Here is a 21,214-nt window from a genome sequence, read left to right as displayed (position 1 = left end):
ATATACGGTACAAGGGTAAAAATTTTATTGCAACATGATAGGAAATATATTTTAATCTCAAGATTTTAACAAACTATAATAGAAGCATAGGCTATCTTAAAATGTGACTTTATTTTAGAATTTTTAATATAGCTTAATATTTGTTTTTATCCTTACTTTTAATTTTTGCTATCTCAGTGTTTGTCTTATTAACAATTCATATTTATAAGTTAATTATTATTTACCTCTTTTACTATTATTATAGTGTTACAATAATGTTGTAGAATATGGTACAGTTTGTATTTTTGCTGCATTTCAGTTGTTCTCAGCACTTAAAGTGTATTATTATTATAGAGTGTACTATTCATATTTCGCCAGTCCAATGCCAAAACCGCGAATGTGCAAATTTTGCTATTTTCACCTAAGTGCAGTTTCATGTTATTTATGGCACACAGATTCCAATATCAAAGTCCCATTTGTGAAATATGAGAATATTAGAAGTTATCGTCAATTCCTAAAGCATGTACCTAAGTCTATATACTGAGTTTTCGGAGTAAGTTGAATATTAAAATGCTTATAACTCAAAGTCAAATTGAGCACATTCGCAGTTTTGGCATTGGATCGACCAAAGAGCTCTCTTTTGGCGCGGGGACCCTGCTTCGTTTCCCGGTGGAGCTCATATGGTTCGAATCCAATATTAAGCTGTATATCCACGTCTCGTATAGCTTCGGTGCCAAAAATAGGGACGCTACACTACGAATCAGAAAATCATCGATAATCATGATATACTCTATAAACAGAATGACTTTATACTATTATTTATAGTTGGTAAAGGTGTGTACATGAGATTCCCTCCAGTTCTAATCAGGATGTTACTGGACGCTTATAATCTCCAAGTGATTATTATTATTATTATTATTATTATTATTATTATTGTAAATTCTAACAGTAACTAAATGGATTCTATTAATAATCTCTTCCGGAAGTGTTCTGCAAATGTAAGATGATTACGTGCGAGTACTTTGTCGCCAGTGAACGATAGAATTTAAAGACTCTCTAGTAATTTTATGTTCAAACAATCATGTCTGTTTTTCTTTCGTAAAACAAGGAAGTACCTTTCGATTTGCGTAGACATTCAGTTCAATATTCATCATCTTGTTTACCTCACTTTCTCCCGTGTTCATGTTAAGAGACCGTTGTTTACCACCTTCAGGCTTTAGAATGCTGATTATTTCCGATACACGTGTAAGTGACAAGACAATTCATAATTTCATCACGAAAAGTTTGTAACTTATGGAATATCTTAATGTGTGGCCTGTTATGTCAGTGACTGATATGCGTATTTTCTGTGCAAGTAGCTTCGGGTTCAGTGCCGTTTGTGGTACTTATCTCGTATACAGATCCCACTTTCAGCAGTAGGTTCCCTTTCAGATAATCTTGGTGCTGGAAAGGAAAGTTTGACTCTAGGTAGTCTTGGTGTTGAAAAGGGAAGTTTTGTTCCTGTTGCTGATAAGGGAAGTTTGATTCCAATTAATCAGTTAGCTTATATATATAAGCTAAGATCAAAAACAGCATGTGACAGTAAAAATGAGACTTACCTTTATTTTTCCACATAACTACCACGCATATTGAGACATTTGTTATGCCGGTCTGTAAAGCTTCAAAAGCCTTTTCAGGAAAAAACTCAGGGTTCTGCATACGGAAGAAGCATCAAACAGCTTGTGTGACTTCAGCATTGCTTCCAAAACGCCTGCCGCCGAGAGTCTTCTTCAAAGCCGAAAACAGATGGAAGTCACTAGGTGCGAGATCAGGACTGTATGGTGGATGGGCAAGGCGCTCGCACCCAAGAGTTGCAATATGGTTTTGCGTTACCGTCGCTGAGTGTGATCTCGCATTGTCATCCAACAACAGACCACCAGAAGTTATAGATTTCTGCTTCCGATACGCCATGTGCCCATTCATAGCAGACAACCGCTCACACTTCCTCCTTTGATCATGACGTCAAAACGCTCATTCTCTCCATAGCTAGCAGGCTCAGATTAAGAGACTCGTCTGCGCTTTGCGCAGGCGCTGCGACGGCGCCATCTCGCGGGCGAACGATCTAACTTTTGTCTGAGTGTATTGTTGGTGCAACCGCTGTCTTTTTTTCCCATTGCTATTCGCCTTCTTGAAAAAAAAAAAAAAAAAACAGGGAAAAACTTATTTTCGGAGTCCCCCTCGTATCCAATACTGTACATGTCAGCTCAGAGGTTACTACCAAGTACATATTGTGAAAAATATTATGTTAATGTTTCCTGCATTAATTGTTTCCCGTAACGCTCCCGGATTTTCTTACACGCTCTCACAATTTTTCGGATTTTCAGACCCACCTCTAAAAGAAATATTTGTTTGAACATTTACACAATTTTTTCGTACTTCCCGTTTATTCGTTATAAAGACAAATGTCAAGTATTATACTGTAAATGATAATATTGTCTGACCAGGTACTTTCTTCAAGTGTTCTATTATTTTGATTTAAAAAAAGTTTGTATCTAGCTGTAAGTACATAAATTACCTGTAAAACTAGGTAAATTATTTCGATTTTAACAGTGTAACACTGTTTTTTCTTGTTTCCAAAGTATGGTTGATGAGAATATGAAAAAATAATTGTAATAAAAAACCCGGTTTAGAATACGTAAATACATTCTGATTGCATAGGTGGCAATTTTCTTGTGCTGAAACAAACGAACAAAAAACTTTTAATCGTTTTAGGAAGTTTTTGCAATTTTGTGACAGCAGGAAAAAATGAAGAAAAGAAATATGTATGTGTAAGAAAGGGAAATATAGAGAGACAATAGTTGGGAACTGGTGCAAGGCCGATCTAACAAACAAGGTGTTGTCAAGTTAGAAACTTCGCACGGTGTATTAAATCCTCTTGCTTGTCCCATATAGATAGCATTATGTATAGTCGTACAAAAAAAAAAAAAAAAGTGTGTGTTACTTTTGGGATTAAACCTTCGTTTGATTCCCAAGTATGTAATTAATCGTTGCTGTTTCCAGTATATCTTGCCTTGAGATCTTAAACTTTTTTAAACACTCCATTTATATCTCAAATTTATGGTGGTATATACGTGAGGACGTTCAATTAAGAACAGGACTGTTTGTGCTAGATATTATATATTGAACAACGAACTGAACTGCAGACTGTTCTGCTGTGTTTTGCTCAAGAGTTTTTCAGTTCGGAAATTGTACTGTATAAATCTGAATAAACTTATTTCATGTCTGATCATACATTCCGAAGTTCGATCCAAGCAAAACCAATTAAAGTTTGCAATTCTGTGTTTTCAATCCTTAGTTCAATAAATAATATAGGCCTACATTACAATTTAGTTAAGGGGCTTTATATCTATTTGGAGGGATTTAAGCTCTCTCTAGAGGGACACAGTGGCTTAAAAGTAGAGCACTTACCTCTTCTGCGTGAGGTCCCTATTTCGATACCCGGCCAAGTAAGTTTGTTTTGGCTTTTGAACATCTAGTCCATGAGTTTTCTCGGTGTACTCCCGTTTCCTTCCACGTTATCATTCCACTAAATTGCCTATAATTCACTAGCCTTAATCATCCATCTCGCTTAACCTAACAGGCATAATCGTGGGACGTTAAACTCAAAGATTTCGTTTCATTTCATTTTATAAGTTTTCTCCATTTTTTAAAGTTTGGGATACTTCTGCACAAAATTTATCTGGGAAACCCACGATATTAATGGCCACTGTAGCGCTTTTTTGGAGGTGAAAGTACAGAGCATCTGAACAACAAATATACATTATACAGTGAAACCCCTCTAAAGCGGACAGCCGTGGGGGATCAAATATTGTCCGCTATAGAGAGGTGTCCGCTTTAGAGATATTTCATTGTTTTCTTACGAAAATTAGTAAACAAGGAAATATGCAATTAGAAAAAATGTTTTTGCAGAAATATACGAATATTACCAAAATGTTCTGTACCTACATTATCCTCCGCCATCCAATACTCTGTGTCCGAGGCACAATATGAAAATAAGATGTTACAGTTCTCTGCACTTACCTTATCACTACTTACTACGTTTTCATACGTCGCTTTAATTTATGGGTTAATTGTAGTCCAGTGGTGTCTTTTTTGAAATAATATGCGTACCCGCGGGCAAAAATACCAACTTTGTCCTCTGCTTGGTTATAGATTCCAGCGGCACAGTAGAATAACGTGTCACCCCTAACGGCGGGCAACTGTCAATTAATTTTGTGTCTAGAACAGCTTGGGGGGAGTGGGATGCAAACAAAGGACATGAGAGGAAGGAAAAAGTTGTCAGAATTCTTCCTTGGTGACACATGTATGAATTACTAAAAATGTATTTTTACTGTACTTTTCAACTTGATTCTAGAGAAAGTGTCCGTAATACGGAGGTAAATAATTCCTATAAAAGACAGAAAAGACTGTCCGTGTCCGTACTAGAGTGTGTCCGCTTTAGAGAGGTTTGTCAGTATGTTTTTTTTTCCTATTACAGTGTTTGGGGATTACATAATATGTCCGTTACGGGAGATGTTCGCCTTATAGAGGTGTCCGTTAGTAGAGGTTTCACTAGTTTCCGTTTTTTTTTTTTTTTTGCGAAAGGGGAGGGGGAATTATCATAGTATAAGTAAATGTGACTAATTCTTATTGTGTTTTTGATTGTAGGAGTCTGGTGGATACTGGTCAAATATAACCGAAATACGAAATTTAAATATGCCTTACATCGTCCGTGGGTTTTCTCGGGGTACTCCCGTTTCCACCCTACATTGTCATTCCACCAATTCTTGCATTGTTATTCACTTACCATAATCCGTTTCCTTTAGCCTAAAGAGACCATAATAGTGGGACGTCAAACTGAAAGATTTCATTTCATTTAAATGCTACTTATTTACGATTCAGTTTTAGAAAAAAACTTCTACGTTTCTTATTAAAATGTATCTATATTAGAATTATGCGTGTAGTTATCAATTAATGCTTTAGGTAAGGTTAGTTTTAATTTGTACTGCTATATGTAAAATGAAGTGCAGTAACCTGTGCTTAATAATGAAACCAGTATATATCGTATCTTCATTAAATATGGAAGACCATAAAAAAGTGTCTTAATACGTTCAAAACGTACAAATTATCGCGTGCTAGTTGTCCGTCGCGTGAGCTTTTTTTCTGTTTCTTCTTGGAAAGTCCGATCTGAAATTCACAGAAAGAAGAATAAACAAAAGTACAAATTCTCCCCGTTTAATACTAAACATTTAATATAAAAAAAAAAAAAAAAAAGTGGGGCAGGAGCGGGAGATGGGACCTTAAGGATACAATTTTACGATATTACTGGTGTTTTACGAGGGAGAAAATGTCCAAAGATAAGATGTATACGAATTGATAGATCTCGGGTGACTGTAAATCCTCAGGCGTAGTTTTCGAAATTCTCATACGATTTTTTTGTAAATCTAAAAAATTATGTTGTACAATCTCCTACAAAAGTCCTTTCCGTTGGATGAAATTAGTTTCGTAAGTAACTTTAGAATGGAAGAAATGGTTTGAGCAGAGTTTTAAGTAAATTAAAAACAGTGATTTTCTACACGTTCCAGCCATACTACGTACATCATACCCAAAATAAATTTTACCAAACGGAAAGAACTTTTGTCCTTGACTGTACAATAACCACGCCATCAATTAAGAATAAACTGAAACTGAAGTATATCGCTATTGTTTTTATTATGGCATTATACCAAAACGACAGCAGACTGTATAGTTATTACGATATTGCCCCAAAACTCTTAAACTGTGAATTTTTGTTTAATATTCTCGAAATATACATATATATGTATAATACCAACGCTAAACGCACACATTTAATTAAGCAAAATGGCAATTGTACTCTGCAAGCTATGTTAAAATCACTATCATAAAGTGAAAATCATAAATATTTTACATATTACATAGTCTACTTTTTTTTTCACAACTGTTGTTGTCCAACAGTGCGCTACTATGTTGTGTGGTTACGTGCTTCACATTCCAATGCCAATCAGATAGAGAAGTTTTGTGCCTCTATTCCTCAAGAACACTATTAAGAGATGTCTTTATCCATAAATCGTGTTATTAATGCTAATTATTTGTGTGCAAAATTTTGGACTTCAGTTTTTCAGTTCTTGAGTTACGTACTAGCTGTGAACAAAAAGTAAAATAAGAAAATCTTCCTTTCCTTTTTCTTTCATTTTATCATTGCACCTTTTTTTTCAATCATTCAGTTCAATAATAATGGAATTTGAACTGAATCTATCTAGTTTAAATACTGCTCGTATACTTATAGGGAAAATACAATATAGGCCTATATAATAAATTCCTAAGTACTGTCATCTTTTTCTGATATAGTTGTAAAAAAAAATGAAATGAAATTTTTAAGTTTAACGTCCCACGGTTATGCCGGTTAGGCTAAAGGAGACGGTGATAATGAGAGATGAGTGAAAGATGAGTGAAATGGTGGAATGAAGAAAGTGGGAGGAAACGGGAGAACCCCGAGAAAACCCACGAGCACGGTGTTTGTCCACCACAAAGTTCACACGGCCCGAGCTGGAATCGAACCAGGGACCTCAAGCACCGGAGGTGAACGCTCTACCACTGAGCCACCGCGCCCCCCTGATATAGTTGTCTACGAGACGAGACTTTAGTGTCTTGTCTCGAAAATATATGAAAGTGATGTTTCGGAAAGCGTATAGTATAGGAAAGGGGGGCAAAAGTACGCAAATTTTAATTAAACTTATATATTTTGGCAAAAAATAGTTACAACGGAAAACTTTTACATGGAACACAAAACTTGAACTCTCCTTTACGAAATGTGAACTCAACTTTTATATACCTCTATTCTTAGAGGAACTAGAACTCATAAAATGAAAACATTCAAATTCGTACTCTTGCCCCTATATGTGGGGCAAGAGTACGAAATCAAAGGGGCAAGAGTGCGCACCCAAAAGAGCATTAACAATTATCACAGATGAAGGTGCTACTCCTTTATATGATGTGCATTGTTCATGCCACCATTCATGGCATCTTGCGCACTTGATCCAGTCTTCTATTGGTGGATCACTGTAGATTATACACACTCGTACACTACTTCCTCACTGACCAAGGTGTTCGGTTCGGTTGTAGCTTTCCTGGTGCAAGATGATGTTTGCCTTTGCTCTTTGGAGGGCGCCGTTTCGAAAGTAAGTTCTGCTTGAAATGTCAGAATCTCTGATTGACTTCGAGAAGATCAAGATCTACTGGTTGAGTGCTTGGTAGCAGTTGGAGGAGGACTGACAACCACCAAAGGAGTGCATGGTGTAAATGGTCCACATGGGCCCCTGCTTACCTCCAGTTAAGATCTAGTTTACTGGTTGAAAGTTTGGTAACCGATGAACGAGCAGTCAGCAGAGAAGTGTTTAATGTAGATAATCCGTATGAGCTCCTGCTTGCTTCTAGTGAGAATCCAGTGTTACTGGTTGAAGGTTAGGTAAGAGATGAATGACAACGAGCAACCGGCAGAAGAGTATTTGAAGTGGACAGTCCGCATGAGCTCTTTCTTGTTTCTAGTGAGGATCTAGCGTTACTGGTTGAAGGTTTGGTAACAGATGAATGACAACGAGCAACCGGCAGAAGAGTGTTTGAAGTGGACAGTCAGCATGTGCTCTTGCTTGCTTCTAGTGAGGATCTAGCGTTACTGTTTAAAGGTTTGGTAACAGATGGAGGAGTACGAGCAACTGGCAAAGGAGTGTTTGATCTGGATGCACCGCATGGGTCCCTTTTTGCTTCCAGTGAATCATCCGATGAACGATTTTGGGCTCTATTCAGGTCTGATACTTGATTTTTTGCTTCAGGAATGCTTTCGTCTTCAGACCTGGCTTCTATTTTTAAGTCTATCACATCCACAATAGAAGGAAGAAAATCTTCTTCAGTGAACACATCTGGATTCAGTAGGACAACTCCAGATTCTTGAAGGCTGGATACCAATGGTTGCAGCGTTGTAGTCACCATCATCATAGGTATCTGCCTTTATTGGCAGGTCACTTGCTACAGCTGAGAAGCTTCCATGCTCCACGGTCCTCCGCTAACTTCTTCGTCTTCGCGTATGATCTTTCTGTTTTTATATCATCCATTAATTGTAGTCTCCTTCGCCCCCTCCCTCTCTTTCCCGCCACCATACACTATAGGACGTCCCTCATGATACAATATCTTTTTAGGCAACGTCCCAACCAGTTTTTCTTCCTCTTCCTAATGATATCTAAGTGTTCTTTTCTCACCCACCATTTCTAACACTCTCTCATTCGTTTTCCGTTCGACCCAACTAATTCTTTCCATTCTTCCCCACACCCGTATTTCGAAGGCGTCCTGTCGATTTTCATCACCTTTACGTAATGTCCACGTTTCCGCCCCATACAATACAACACTCCACACGAAATATTTTATGAGTCTTTTTTTTGTAGTAAGCCTTAGTAAACAAACTCGCAACTTGGAATTATGTGGGATGGATGGTTCCTCATCCATTTATCACACACAGTTGAATACCAGGATTTCAACGGGTCAAAAAAAGGAGCGATCTAATAGTTTCAAATTTTGACTGGGATTTGGTGGCAAATTCAACATCACTATTCTATTTTGCCTGCAGAAATCAATCGCTTCGATTGAAATGTGAGAGGTCTGATTGTCAACAAGTAAAAATACCTTTTTCGTAACCGAATTTGATCGCACATGTTGGTGTAAATAATATAACCATTCTACGAAAAGTTGTGAGTTGATGAACCAGAATTAGATATTCCCACAGAACCTGGCGGCGAGCCATCGAATAATTCTTGTTTCATTTGTTTTGTGGGAAATATCTGGGGAATAAAGGAACCAGATGCACTCACCATGAAACAGCTGTTATGTTAACTCCAAAATCACTAGATACAGTTTTATTCACAACTGATTTTTAGTCGACTTTTGGAACTTTATGAGGAACCGTATTTATTCCAGTTTCGTACATGTTGTAGATATCCCGTGGAGAAAAGCCGTTTTGTCTTACAAGATCTTTTAGACAATTAAAAAAACATTCAACTTGTGGCTTGCTAAAACCACGAGCTCTCCCCAGACCAGTCTTTGAAGGCTGTAGCAAAGCAATTGTTAAATGTCTACGAGGGAAAAAATCTGTCCAATCTCTTTCTGCCATTCGATTCACACGACTAAAGGATATGGGGCAGCTAGTTACGTTCAGCAAAATTGTATGCCATTCTTCTTAGATCTTTTAAAGTTAATTCATAGAAGAATTGATCCAGTAATGTGATATATTTCACTAATTCGTTCTCCAATTCTTCGGTAAATAGGCCTACTGGCTTTATTGTACCTAAAGACGTTGCAGATTCTCATTCAAAAAAAGAAAAGAAAAATCCTTAATTCTCCTTATATCAGTAATGGGAATGCATAGGATACAAAAAAATCGGATAATATTTAGACCCTTTATAAAAATATATTTCCAAATTTGGCTTATTCCATCAGTTACAGAATGCTTATCACCTACGACGGTAACTTGGAAACTTCTCGACCTATTCTTGATGAAGTTACATATTGTCAAATGTTAGGTTAGGTTAGCTTCATATATCTTTATAGGATTCCATACCAATCATTGGACTGATACCGTCTGATGCAGAGTCGTTTTAACGTATGGTTACTAAAGGACTGACTACTACAGAAAACATATGGTAGTCGAACTTTTTAGTATGGCACTAATCACGCGTCAGAACGACTCTGCATAAGGCCCATTGAAATTTATTACTGAAGACTACTGACATTTAAGATAAAAGAGGACAAAGCGTAGTATTTCTGAAACCTGAATAAAATAAGCAAGCGTAACGTTATTCAATAACTGCAGATGTCACTATCTCACGTTTATCTGTTTCGAAAACTCAAACACCACCTTAGATACTGTTATGTAAGGAATGGTATTTAGAATAAAAATTTATCCCTCGTACATAAGAAAATACCAGGATTCTTCAGAATTCTTAACGTTAGAGGCTACATATTAGAACCAGCATTAGTGAAGTTTGCCGTCACTCTCTATTACAACGGAATCTACATTCTTTTTTGATTGTTAGTTCTAAATCAAATTGGATTCTTTTTCATAGAACAGAAGGGGCAAGAGTACGCACGCGTACCCTTGCCCCGTAGGTATCTGCGTACCTTTGCCCCCTCACTATACAATTGACTTTCCAGTGATGTTGTACAGCCAACTGTTGGAAGAAAGGCAATTTACTCCATCCTGTCAGACAATGGATATGTTAGAAACTAACGCTTTATAGTACTTTGAAATCGTTATAAAATTGTGTAAGTTATTCATTAACTACTTATGTCCCAATATTATATCAAACAATTAGAAAAACATAAATAATTACCTAGATAGCTTGTAGTTTGCCCCAGCACACTCAAATTTATTTAGATTCTAGACGCAATTAACATCAAACTCCACGTGACGCATTATTGCCATATGCGAATATATTCACCTGATTTTAGGGAATCGTATTCTTACCCCCCACGTACTCTTGCCCCCCTCTACTCTATATGTTTCTATTGAAAGAGCTGTCTCGTCTTGTATCCCGGTAATAAATAAATAAAAACCTTCCATGTGCAGCCCTATGCGACAATACAGAAAGAAATACAATATTCTGACATATTATACTAAGAGGATTGAGTCGAGCTATTAGCAAGGCCGCCGTGGCTCAGTGGTAGAGCGTTCACCTGTGGTCCATGGTGTCCTTGGTTCGATCCCAGTTTGCGTCAAGTGAGCTTTGTGGTGGACAAACACCGTGTGCGTGGATTTTCTCGGGGCTCTGCCGTTTCTTCCCACTTCGTTCATTTCATTCATTTCTCATCACCACCGTCTCCCTTAACCTAGCCGGCATAACCGTTGGTCATAAAACCGATTTCATTTTGATTGCGACCTGTTAGTAAAAAGTAACTTTTTCTATCTGAATAAAGAAATGTTTTCTAATCAGGAATATTGTACAGATATTACAGAAAATTGTCGTGTGTAAAAGTACCTTTTTTTTTTAAAAAAAAAGTTTCTTTATTGAGAAAGCATTGAAAGTTAAAAACAAGCTTGCTTTTCTCATTCAAATAAAATATTTGCATTCAGTGTATGACTTCCGTGGTGACTGGAAGATGTTACGATCAAAGAGTAACTAGAAAACAAAATTCCCTTCTCTTCCCTTGTAAACACTTTTTTCTTCCCTTTCCTTTTTTGAAAGATGATTGTATTAATGTTTTTATTTATTTTTTTTCTTGCGAAGTTTGTCTGCCTTTTCACGTAATCGTGACGGGGGGGTCTACGTCCGATATAATTTACTTACCGTGACCGATACTACCATGAAAATTACAACTCTTTGTGGCCATAATTCCGTTGTTTGAACAGTAAACTGCATGGGAGCTGGCTGGTACTCGGTTGGTTGGTAGGTTTAGGTAAGTTTCTTCCTTTTTGATTGTTGCATGGCAAAAGTGGTTATTCACAAGTTGCGGAACTGACCGTGAAGGAATGACGATCGAGAAACATGGCTACTTTGGTGGATGGGAAGCAAAGAGAATATATGGGAACGAGAATAGGAGGAATTCCCATCTAATTGCAAAACATACACAATATTTTGCGAGAAGATTAGGCATTATGCAACCTTCCCGTTATTATACAGTTCTTAGAAGATACTGCTCAAATTGTGTTTTGAGTTTAATGACAAATACTAAGTGCCTTTTCTCTCTCTCTCTCTCTGTCTCATCATTAGGGTATCTATCTTATGGTACTTGCGTGACAATTTTTCTTTCCCTCACACAGAGCAACAAAAGTATATTTTAGTGGATAATAAAAGTTAACATTTGAGTGTTCGTTTTTTATGTATTTGTACAGACCTCACACAAAGCAAATGTAAAGTCTTTCTAAGAAACTTTGTCGCTATAGTTTTAACATCTTCTGTCTGCTCGTATTAAATATTTTAATTTTTATATTTAGCTCATAAGTGTTTTCGGATTGATTTTAATTTTAAATTTATACTAGCTAAACTTGCGGTATCTGAACAGCGCATCATTCACATACGAGCATGAATCTCCTAGTTATTCCTCAGAACATCTGTACGTGTCTTTTTACATACACAAGTGAAGGATGTCTTGATAAAAATCGGCAAAGGGTATCATAAAGGCAAGATTTTTTTTTATTATTATTTTTCAATATCTTGCACCGTTTGCAAAAGCCTACTTCCGGTTGGAGTTTCTAATTCATGTATGATCAGTGTTTTCTTTCTTGCATGCATTATGTAATAAACAAATACATTACATATGCAATTAATTATGTCGGTGATATATGGTGTTCATTGGACAAAATACTCCAAACAACAAAGATTCATCTTAGGCTGGAGTAATGGTTATCCTTCGTTTTTATCATCATTTTTCCGTGACACAAACGCTAGAGATGTATTAACCCCGAATACAAATGTATAGTGTTAGAATGTGTAACTCATGATGGTTTATTTTTTAAAATTTCAATACTTCCAGTGTACCCCTAAAAATGTAACAAAGAAATAACGGCCATGTATATTATTATTATTATTATTATTCAATTAGAACTGAACAATCTATACAAAGTTTGGAATCGACCAGGGAAAACTTGCATTTCTAGCGCTTGTGGTTTTCGAAATCTCATTGTCGAAAGGATTGGAGACTTTTTTTTTTTTTTTTTACTATAAACGTATAAACCTAGCGTTTTAATGTATAGATACTAACTGACTTTGTACTATTAATAAAATTGATTGCAGCATTCCTGCTTGGTTTTGTGAAGCTAATTTCCGATTAATTTCTCGCAATCTTGACTAATTAAAGTAATTTGTTTCTTGATTGCGAAATCTTTGTTAGAAACAGAAATGTGAGATGTCTAACGTTGTGTGTGTGTGTCGTTATGACGAGTTTCGTGATATTATTTCTTCCGGATGTGCTCCCAGGGTGGCTTTCCATCCCCATTCTACGTGGAGCTAATATAAATTGCAATTATATGCCACTCTTGCGCAGAGTACGTTTTTTTTTAACACAAAGTATCAAAAGAACGCTCTTGTTTGGTGAATTGTGTTTGCCAAAAATTTTTATTTTTTACTATTTTGTAGCAATTATTGTTCCAGTTGACAAGAAATGCAACTCCAAAACCAAACAAATTACTTGGCGTAACAGCCCTGATTTTGTGGGACTGAGCCATTCCAACGCCATCTGTTAGCGACCGTTTGAACTACGTCCAGTCTGGCAGCGAACACGTGGTTAGCGCACTGCGTCGCACTGTCTCTAACAGGAGTATCAGGATATTTCTAAACATAGTCTTCGTCACGTCTTTCCTAATAAGCTTATATAAAACAGTTTGAATCCTTGAAATGATTGTGGTTGGAGTGATCGTAAATGTTTTCATATTTGGGAGTCTGGATTAGGGATGGCCAGAACCGGTTTTCGGATCTGAACGGATCCGGTTCCGGAACCGGTTTTTCGGGTCGAGGTCTGGAACCGGTTTTCCGGATCCAGGTCTGGAGCCGGTTCTTTGGATCCAGTTCTGGAACCGGATTTTCGGATCCAGGTCTGGAACCGGTTCTGAAAACTGGATCTCCAACCGGTTCCGCTGGAACCGAAACTTTGTGATCATCCCTACGCTAAACCCGCGCTGCTGGCAGACTGTGAACAGTGTGCTAGATGAAATGGTGGAAGCGACAGGCAGGCGCCCAGGCGGCGGCCGCTTGTCTCATTTGGCTAAATAAACTGGGTAACTGGCAAACTCATTGGCTAAACAGGCAAACTGGCCAACTCATTTGGCTAAACACCCACTGGTGGACCAATTTTTTTTTTCTGGAGGCACAAGCGGGTCTGGGCGGGGAGGGCACAACCGCATGGTCCTCTTTGCAGTGTTTTGAAGATGAACTTTGTGCCTCCTTTACGGGTCTTTGGGGGCTTTCGGATCCAGGTCTGGAACCGGTTCCTAAGATCCGGTTCTGGAACCGATTTTTCGGATCCAGGTCCGGAACCGGTTCTGAAAGTCGGATTTCCGAGAACCGGTTCCGCCGGAACCGGTTCTTTGTGGCCACCCTAGTCTGGATATGCAAACCTGCTTAACGTGGGGATTTACTTATGTGAAATATGGTACCAGAGGGACATAGTACAACGTATGATGGCAGAATATAGGTGGAAGGGCGAAAAGTGGTACAGTTTCTGAACGGTATTAAAATAGAAAATTACTACGTCAAGACGAAGTGAGCTGATATGTGTAATGCATTGAAGCTTATGTTTGCGGAAAGTAACCTTCCAATAATGGCAGAATACCGATAATAATAATAATAATAATAATAATAATAATAATAATAATAATAATAATAATAATAATAATAGCAGCAAAGTTTGAGATGTAACCATAAAGCAACTTCCAGATGTTGTCCACTTTGTTTATTGGGTGCTTATGTTAAAACATCTTTTATAAACTGAGATAGCAATATAAAAACTAAAATATCAGATCTGGCACATTAAGTAATGAAGTTCAGGAGATCAATAACCTTCCCTGAAAATGCAACAACTCTGATATAATTAGGAAATTCGCAGCCTGGAAGGAAGGGAGTGGTGTTTTTTGTTTGAAGGTGCGTCACATCCGGCTTTTCGAAATGGGCGGGCGAAGGATAAAAGATTAGCAGCTTAGATGCAAGACAAATGAAAGGTTTCAGGCGCATCGTGTGTATATTTTCTGCAGGAAATTATGGGATCAGGTTGGTCAAAATGTGGATTAATCGTTGTGGGTTGCCTTTTTTCGTTTGGGTGTTGTTTTCTTACCTGTTTTCTGATATTCCTTCTGCTAAGAGGTGGGTGAAAAATAACCTTTTAATTAGAAGTGGCGTTATCGTACAGGAAAAAGTGTAGTTCATGTAGAGGATTAGGTGAGTGCTTTATCGGACACGAACGCTGTAATATGTGCTAATTTTCGTTAATATAAGAAGTGAGATAAATATAGAGTATGGTTGCTGAATTTTGGACAGAAATTAGTATCGTCCAAATCCAATTAGTCACTTAATTAATTTGCTTTCTCCTTTCCAGAATAATCTCAGGAGACACTACAATTTTATTTTTAACCTAACTTGAACCTGTGAAGTTTACATCATGTATATTTTTTTTAAGGGAACTTACTAGCTAGCTTTATCTGTGTTCTCTACACAGAACATCATTCACACATAAGCATGCATCTCCTTGTCATTCCTCACAACATCTGTACATATCAAAGACGTCTTGATAAAAATCGGCAAGGGGTATCATAAAGGGAAGATTTTTTTTCGATTATTTTTTTTTTGTATATCTCGCACCATTTGCAAGATTTAAGCCTACTTCTGATTGGAGTTTATAATTCATGTATGTTCAGAATTTTCTTTCTTCTTGCTTGCAGTATGAAATAAGCAAATACCTTACATACACAATTAATTATAATATCAATGATCTATAGTGTTCATTGATTAAAACCCTCCAAACAATAAAGATTCGTCTTATGTTAGACTGGAGAAATGGTTATCCTTTGTTTTTCATTATTATTTGGCCATGAAACAAACACTGGAGAGAGAGAACCCTTCCTCGTATATAAATGTGTGGTGTTGGAATGTATAACTCGTAGGGTATGATGCTTTACTTTTATAAAATTTCAGTACTTCTACTGTACCCATAAAAAATGTAATAAAGAAATAACGGTCAATTTTTTAAAATATTTAATTAGAACTGAACAATCTACACAAAATTTGCAATCGGTCAGTGAAAACTACATCTTTCTATAGCCTATGGTTCCCGAGAACTCATTGTCGAATAAATGGCCACAGACACACAACTCTAGCGTTTTAGTATATAGAATCACTCGATCTTATGTAGGTACTGCGAACTCTGTTATACTTAAAGAAATATCACCATATTTAATTAATGGTCATCTGTCCTTACATTTTATAATCTATTTCATTTAATTTTTGAGTGAGTTTTGTGTCTTTATAGGACATTGCGGTTCTAATAACGTGGGCTCCGAGACACAACTGGGATTTCAATCCGGTACAGTTGATAGATGGATAGACCACCCCCACCACCAGGCCCGTATCCACGGGGGGCTGGGGGGCCGTGCTCCCCTAGATTTTTACTGGCCCACCTAAAAGTTTCACAGTAGGCTTGGAAATGAACTAATATAGTGACGAACTATGATATAGTTAAATCGCCCCCTTCCCCTAGGTTTTTGGGCTGACTACGGGCTTGCCCACCACACTCTTACCTGTTCAAGAGACCTGGATTACAGGACTCTTGTTTCGTGTTTATTTAGTGTGTATTTTGTTTCTTAGATGCAATTCATCCTGCGAAAAGGTTTAAATTTCCACCTATATGTAAACTCCATCATTTGAATGTTTTACGTATGGTACAGTCGTCTCCTGTATGTGAGCATTTGCTTTGTAGTCCAAATGCATCGTGCTCGTTTGAAGGTCTGTGCACACGAGCTGTGCTGTATTGAAGGTGTGAGAGATGTGCACATGTTATTCGATCACATGTCAAGTGTTCAAGAATGCAGAGCGAAAGGCAATCAAGATGCCAATCATCAAAGAACAGACGCCGTCGTCAAGTGACTGAGCGTTTTGTAAATGCTTTTGCAGGCTGTGTTGGCGTTGATGGTTATAGAAGGGTTGCAGTGTTAACACAAGATACCCTATCCACAACCATTTTCCTTTTTTCTTTTCTTTTTTTTTTTTCCCTTTTCTAACGCAGAAAATAATGAACACCTTTTTGTGAAACTGATCCGTTTCTGGTTGACTCTGCTGCATCTTCTAGTTGCGATGCGCGTGGAATTGAAGACAGTGAATTCTTTTGTTAGTTCGTATCCATGCTTTTCTTACATCTCTTCAAAATGTGTGAACAAAGAAGGAGATGAAATGCAATCCTATGAATTCGAAATCCTTTACACACTTTGACATTTTAAACCTTTAGCTGTATTAATTGCTAGAACTGAATTATATTCACCAGGTTATGGTGTATGCTGATGATGTAAATCTGATACGGGATGATAGGAGAACAATAGAAAGAAATGCAAAGGTCTTATTAAACATTCGCAGCAACATGGGTTTAGAAGTGAATGCAGAGAAAACTAAATACATGGAAATTCCTCGGGATCGAAATACGGCAAATTATGTATGTGTTAAAATATCAAATAATATTTTTGATAAAGTGAATACTTTCAAATATCTAGGATAATTTTAACAGCCGAAAACCATATTCACGAAGAAATTAAATGTCGACTCTAAGCGCAAAATACGTGTTATTATTTAGTCCAAAATATTTTGTCGTCGTGAATTGTGTCGAGGCATTTGAAGCTTAAACTATGCAAAACGAAAATCATGTCTGTTGTTCTGTACGGTTGCGAAACATGATTCCTTACTCTGAGAAAAGAACGTAAACTGAAAATATTTGAGAACAAGATCCTGAGACGAATATCCGTACCGAAGATGAACAAGAATGGAGAACAGTGGAGACTTCATAACAAGGAACTACATAATTTATACCGTTTACCAAACATTGTTAGGGTCATCAACTCGAGGAGGTTCAGGTGAGCAGGTCATGTAGCAAGGATGGAAGAAAGTAGGAACGCTTTGAGAGTTTTAAATGGAAGAAAAATCAGAAAACTACCATTAGGAAGACCTAGGCGCAGATGGGAGAATAACATTAAGATGGATCTGGCAGAAATAAGAATACGAAATAGAAACTGGATCTAGTTGGCTAAGGACAGAAGTCGATGCAGAGTTTTTTGTGAACGCGGCATTGAACCTCCGGATTTCATAAGCCATATATTTTATTGTTGTAAACCTAAAAATTATTGTTGTAACGCAAAAAAAAAAAAAAAAAAAAAAAAACCTATTAAGGTGAGGCTGAAACTGAAATATACTCTCATTACGCGTTTCAGTATGACACCAGCAAGATGAAAAGTACACAGTATGAGTAATGACGTATAACCAAAAATCATGATTAGCTCCTAAGAGTCTTCATCCCGGCGAAATTAAAATACCGCTAATTTTACAGTAATTATGTGATATCTTCAAATAGATAAAAGATAATTGAAATATGAAACAAGAACGCCCTAGACAATATTATTTTGCGTGAGGTACCGTTATCCCAAGTCACCTAGTGGCTTTATGTTTTCAGCTGTTTAGAAACGCGAAAATAAATGCCGATTTTTCAAAATGGCTCGAAATCGAAAGCAGATAAGTGAGTCGTGATAACGGTTTCTCATGTAAAATAATAGTGTCTAGGGCGCTCTTGTTCCACATTTCGATTATCTTTTATCTATTTGAAGATATCACATAATTACTGTAAAATTAGCGGTATTTTAATTTCGCCGGGATGAAAACTCTTAAACGTTAATTAGTGTCAAGTGTACGGTGGTTCAGTGGTAGAGCGCTTACCTCTGGTGCGTGGGGTCCATGGTTCGATTGCCGGTCAAGTAAGTATGTGGTGGATAACATGATGTCCGTGGGTTTTCACGATATGCTCCCGTTTCTCATTGCATCAATTCTTCCATCATTACTCACTTTCCTTAATCATAGTCTTCCTTAGCCTAAGGGACATAAACATAAAACGTTAAACTGAAATATTTTATTTTTAAAAAAAGTATTATCGTGTGGGGTAACATACGTACTTACAGTATATTATTCAATAATACACTGAGCAAGGCTATGTGATAATATGTAAAAAAAAAAAAAAAAAGTATCACGTAACAGTTTCAACACAATAACCCTGTCTTCATCAGACTTTCACTCCTTTCGGGTGCTTGGGAGATTGTCATCACTTATATACTCTCCGGAGATCAACTTTTAATTGGCAAATTATTTAAAAGTTGATCTCCGGAGAGTATATAAGTGATGACCAACTCCCAAGCAGCCAGAAGGAGTGGAAGTCTGATGAAGACAGAGTTATTGTGTTGAAACTGTTACGTAATACTATATATATTTTATGACAGCCTTGCTCAGTGTGTTATTGTGTATTAGCACAAAATGGAAACAAGACCTGATAGAATAGTATATTATTGTATTAACTTTACAATCATGTGAATCTTACTCGCGTGAACCCAGCAAAAGTGAGTATGGAGGATGATATTGCAAAGTTGCTAACCTGATTTACAAAAAAAAAAAAAAAAAAAAAAAAAAGACCTCCTCCAAAAGCAAAATAGTGAAAAGACTAGAGAAACGCCTTCTCTTTAGCTAGCGATCTATCAAGAGTTTTTTTTTTAAACAGCATTGAATGGGCATTTGCAATCTATATATTAAATGCTAGGTTTATTTATGTTTGTGGACGCTTATATATTTATGGCCAATTTTTTTGACAGTGATATCTCGGAAACCACAAGCTCTGGAATGATGCTGTTTTCACTGATCGACTGCAAATTTTGTGTAGATTGTTCAGTTCTAATTGAATATTAAAAAACTGGTCTTTATTTCTTTATTACATTTTTAGGGGTGCATTGAGAGTATTGAAATTTTTTTAAAAAATAAAGCATCATGTCGTACGTGGTATGCATTCCAATACCGCACATTTATATACGGGGTTCGTACATCTCTCCGGCGTTTTTCGTGGCCAAATGATAATGAAAAACGAAGAATAACCATTTCTCCAGTCTAAGATGAATATTTATTGTTTGGAGTGTTTTGCCCAATGAACACCATATATATCACTGACATAATTAATTGTGTATGTAATGTATTTGCTTATTACATAGTGCATGCAAGAAAGAAAACATTGATCATACATGAATTAGACACTCCAACCAGAAGTAGGCTCAAGCAAACGGTGCGAGATATTGAAAAAAATAATCGAAAAAAATCTCCCCTTTATGTGATACCCCTTGCCGATTTTTATCATCATGACGTCCTTCACCATAACGTGTGTGTAAAGGGACATATACGGATATTGTGAGGAATGACAAGGAGATTCATGCTTATATATGAATGATGCGCTGTGTAGAAAGCACAGGTTCATCTAGTAAAATATAATTTGACAAGAATACCTCCAACTTTGCGAAAGTCGAAACGTCTCTGACATATTACCAAATACTTATCAACAGTGTTCTAAATTGTACTATTTCGGTGTTGTTTACTGAAAATGGGTAGAGGAATGATTCACGTTTCTGGTTTGTTTTCGAGGGAAAGAAAACCACGTAAAATGAGTCATCACAGACCACTATATACCCCCTGTTGCGAGTTCGTATCATTACTTAGAATTTTTCCTTCCTCTTTGTGCACTTTCGCCCAAACTGGTAAACATCTTAACTAGGAATATTATGTAAAAGTGTTACAGCAATAGTATATGGTTTTAAAGAAAAAAAAGTTACAGCAATAGTGTACAAGGTATTCAAAAATTATGTACGTGTTTTTTTTTGCTGCTACTGTATTGTAGTGTGATAAATTCTCGCTTGTAGGACGTTCAAGTTATCCGCTTTGCCTTAAAATGGAGTTGGTATTTGTAAAACACAATGTGACACCTTACTGAATTGGTAATCTGGTTGTATATTATGCGTGGATCTTGTGAAACGTCTTAGTCCACATGTTACTTGTATGAATCATCTTGTTTTCATCCTTCGTACCTTTTCCCCAGCTTTAAATAGAAGTTATTTTGTTCTTTCCGTTTTTAGATATATTTTGAAAGAGGCATTGGGTGTATTAGATCAGAATATGAAGCACTAGTGCACGTGCAAGTATGTAATTTTGGTTTCTTACTTGATCAACTTATATTTTTCCTTTTACTTGCTAGAATTCCTTAAGATACAGGTTACTGTATATGTACAGCCTGATCATCTTTTTTTTTTTTTCCTTCTCTTATGATTTCTTATATGGGACTGCTATTATTACAGCTCCTCCAGAGGTAAATGGAAGTTACATGAGTAGTGGCATAGCAGCCATTTTGAGCGTATCGCGGAATTGTTTCGGACATCTTGATTAGCTAATGATCTGTTTCGGCGTTCTTCATTATCCATTACTTATACAACTTCCATTTGCTTTGGCCTCTTCGCTAACCTTTCCCTCAGAAAGTGAGCTATAGTTTATATACAAAATGCTAATGAACAAATTATAATAACTGATTTCCAAACCTTTTATTATAGATAAAAGGGAAGCACGGTGGTTCAGTGGTAGAGCGCGTATCATTAGTGCATGGGATCCCTGGTTCG

At 36.9% G+C, this 21,214-nt stretch overlaps 1 protein-coding gene across 19 annotated transcripts in view; it reads left to right on the top strand.

Annotated features, from left to right (window-relative positions):
* shot (dystonin-like protein short stop) overlaps positions 1–21,214 on the top strand; it is a 620,212-nt gene that overhangs the window by 100,743 nt on the left and 498,255 nt on the right. The gene's annotated exons all lie outside the window — the stretch shown is intronic.

Source organism: Thermobia domestica, chromosome 2, assembly GCF_964235325.1.
Source record: "Thermobia domestica chromosome 2, izTheDome1.hap1.1, whole genome shotgun sequence".
Classification (NCBI taxonomy): domain Eukaryota; kingdom Metazoa; phylum Arthropoda; class Insecta; order Zygentoma; family Lepismatidae; genus Thermobia; species Thermobia domestica.
The sequence above is the reverse complement of the archived record's forward strand: the minus strand, read 5'-3'. Positions and strand labels throughout refer to the sequence as shown.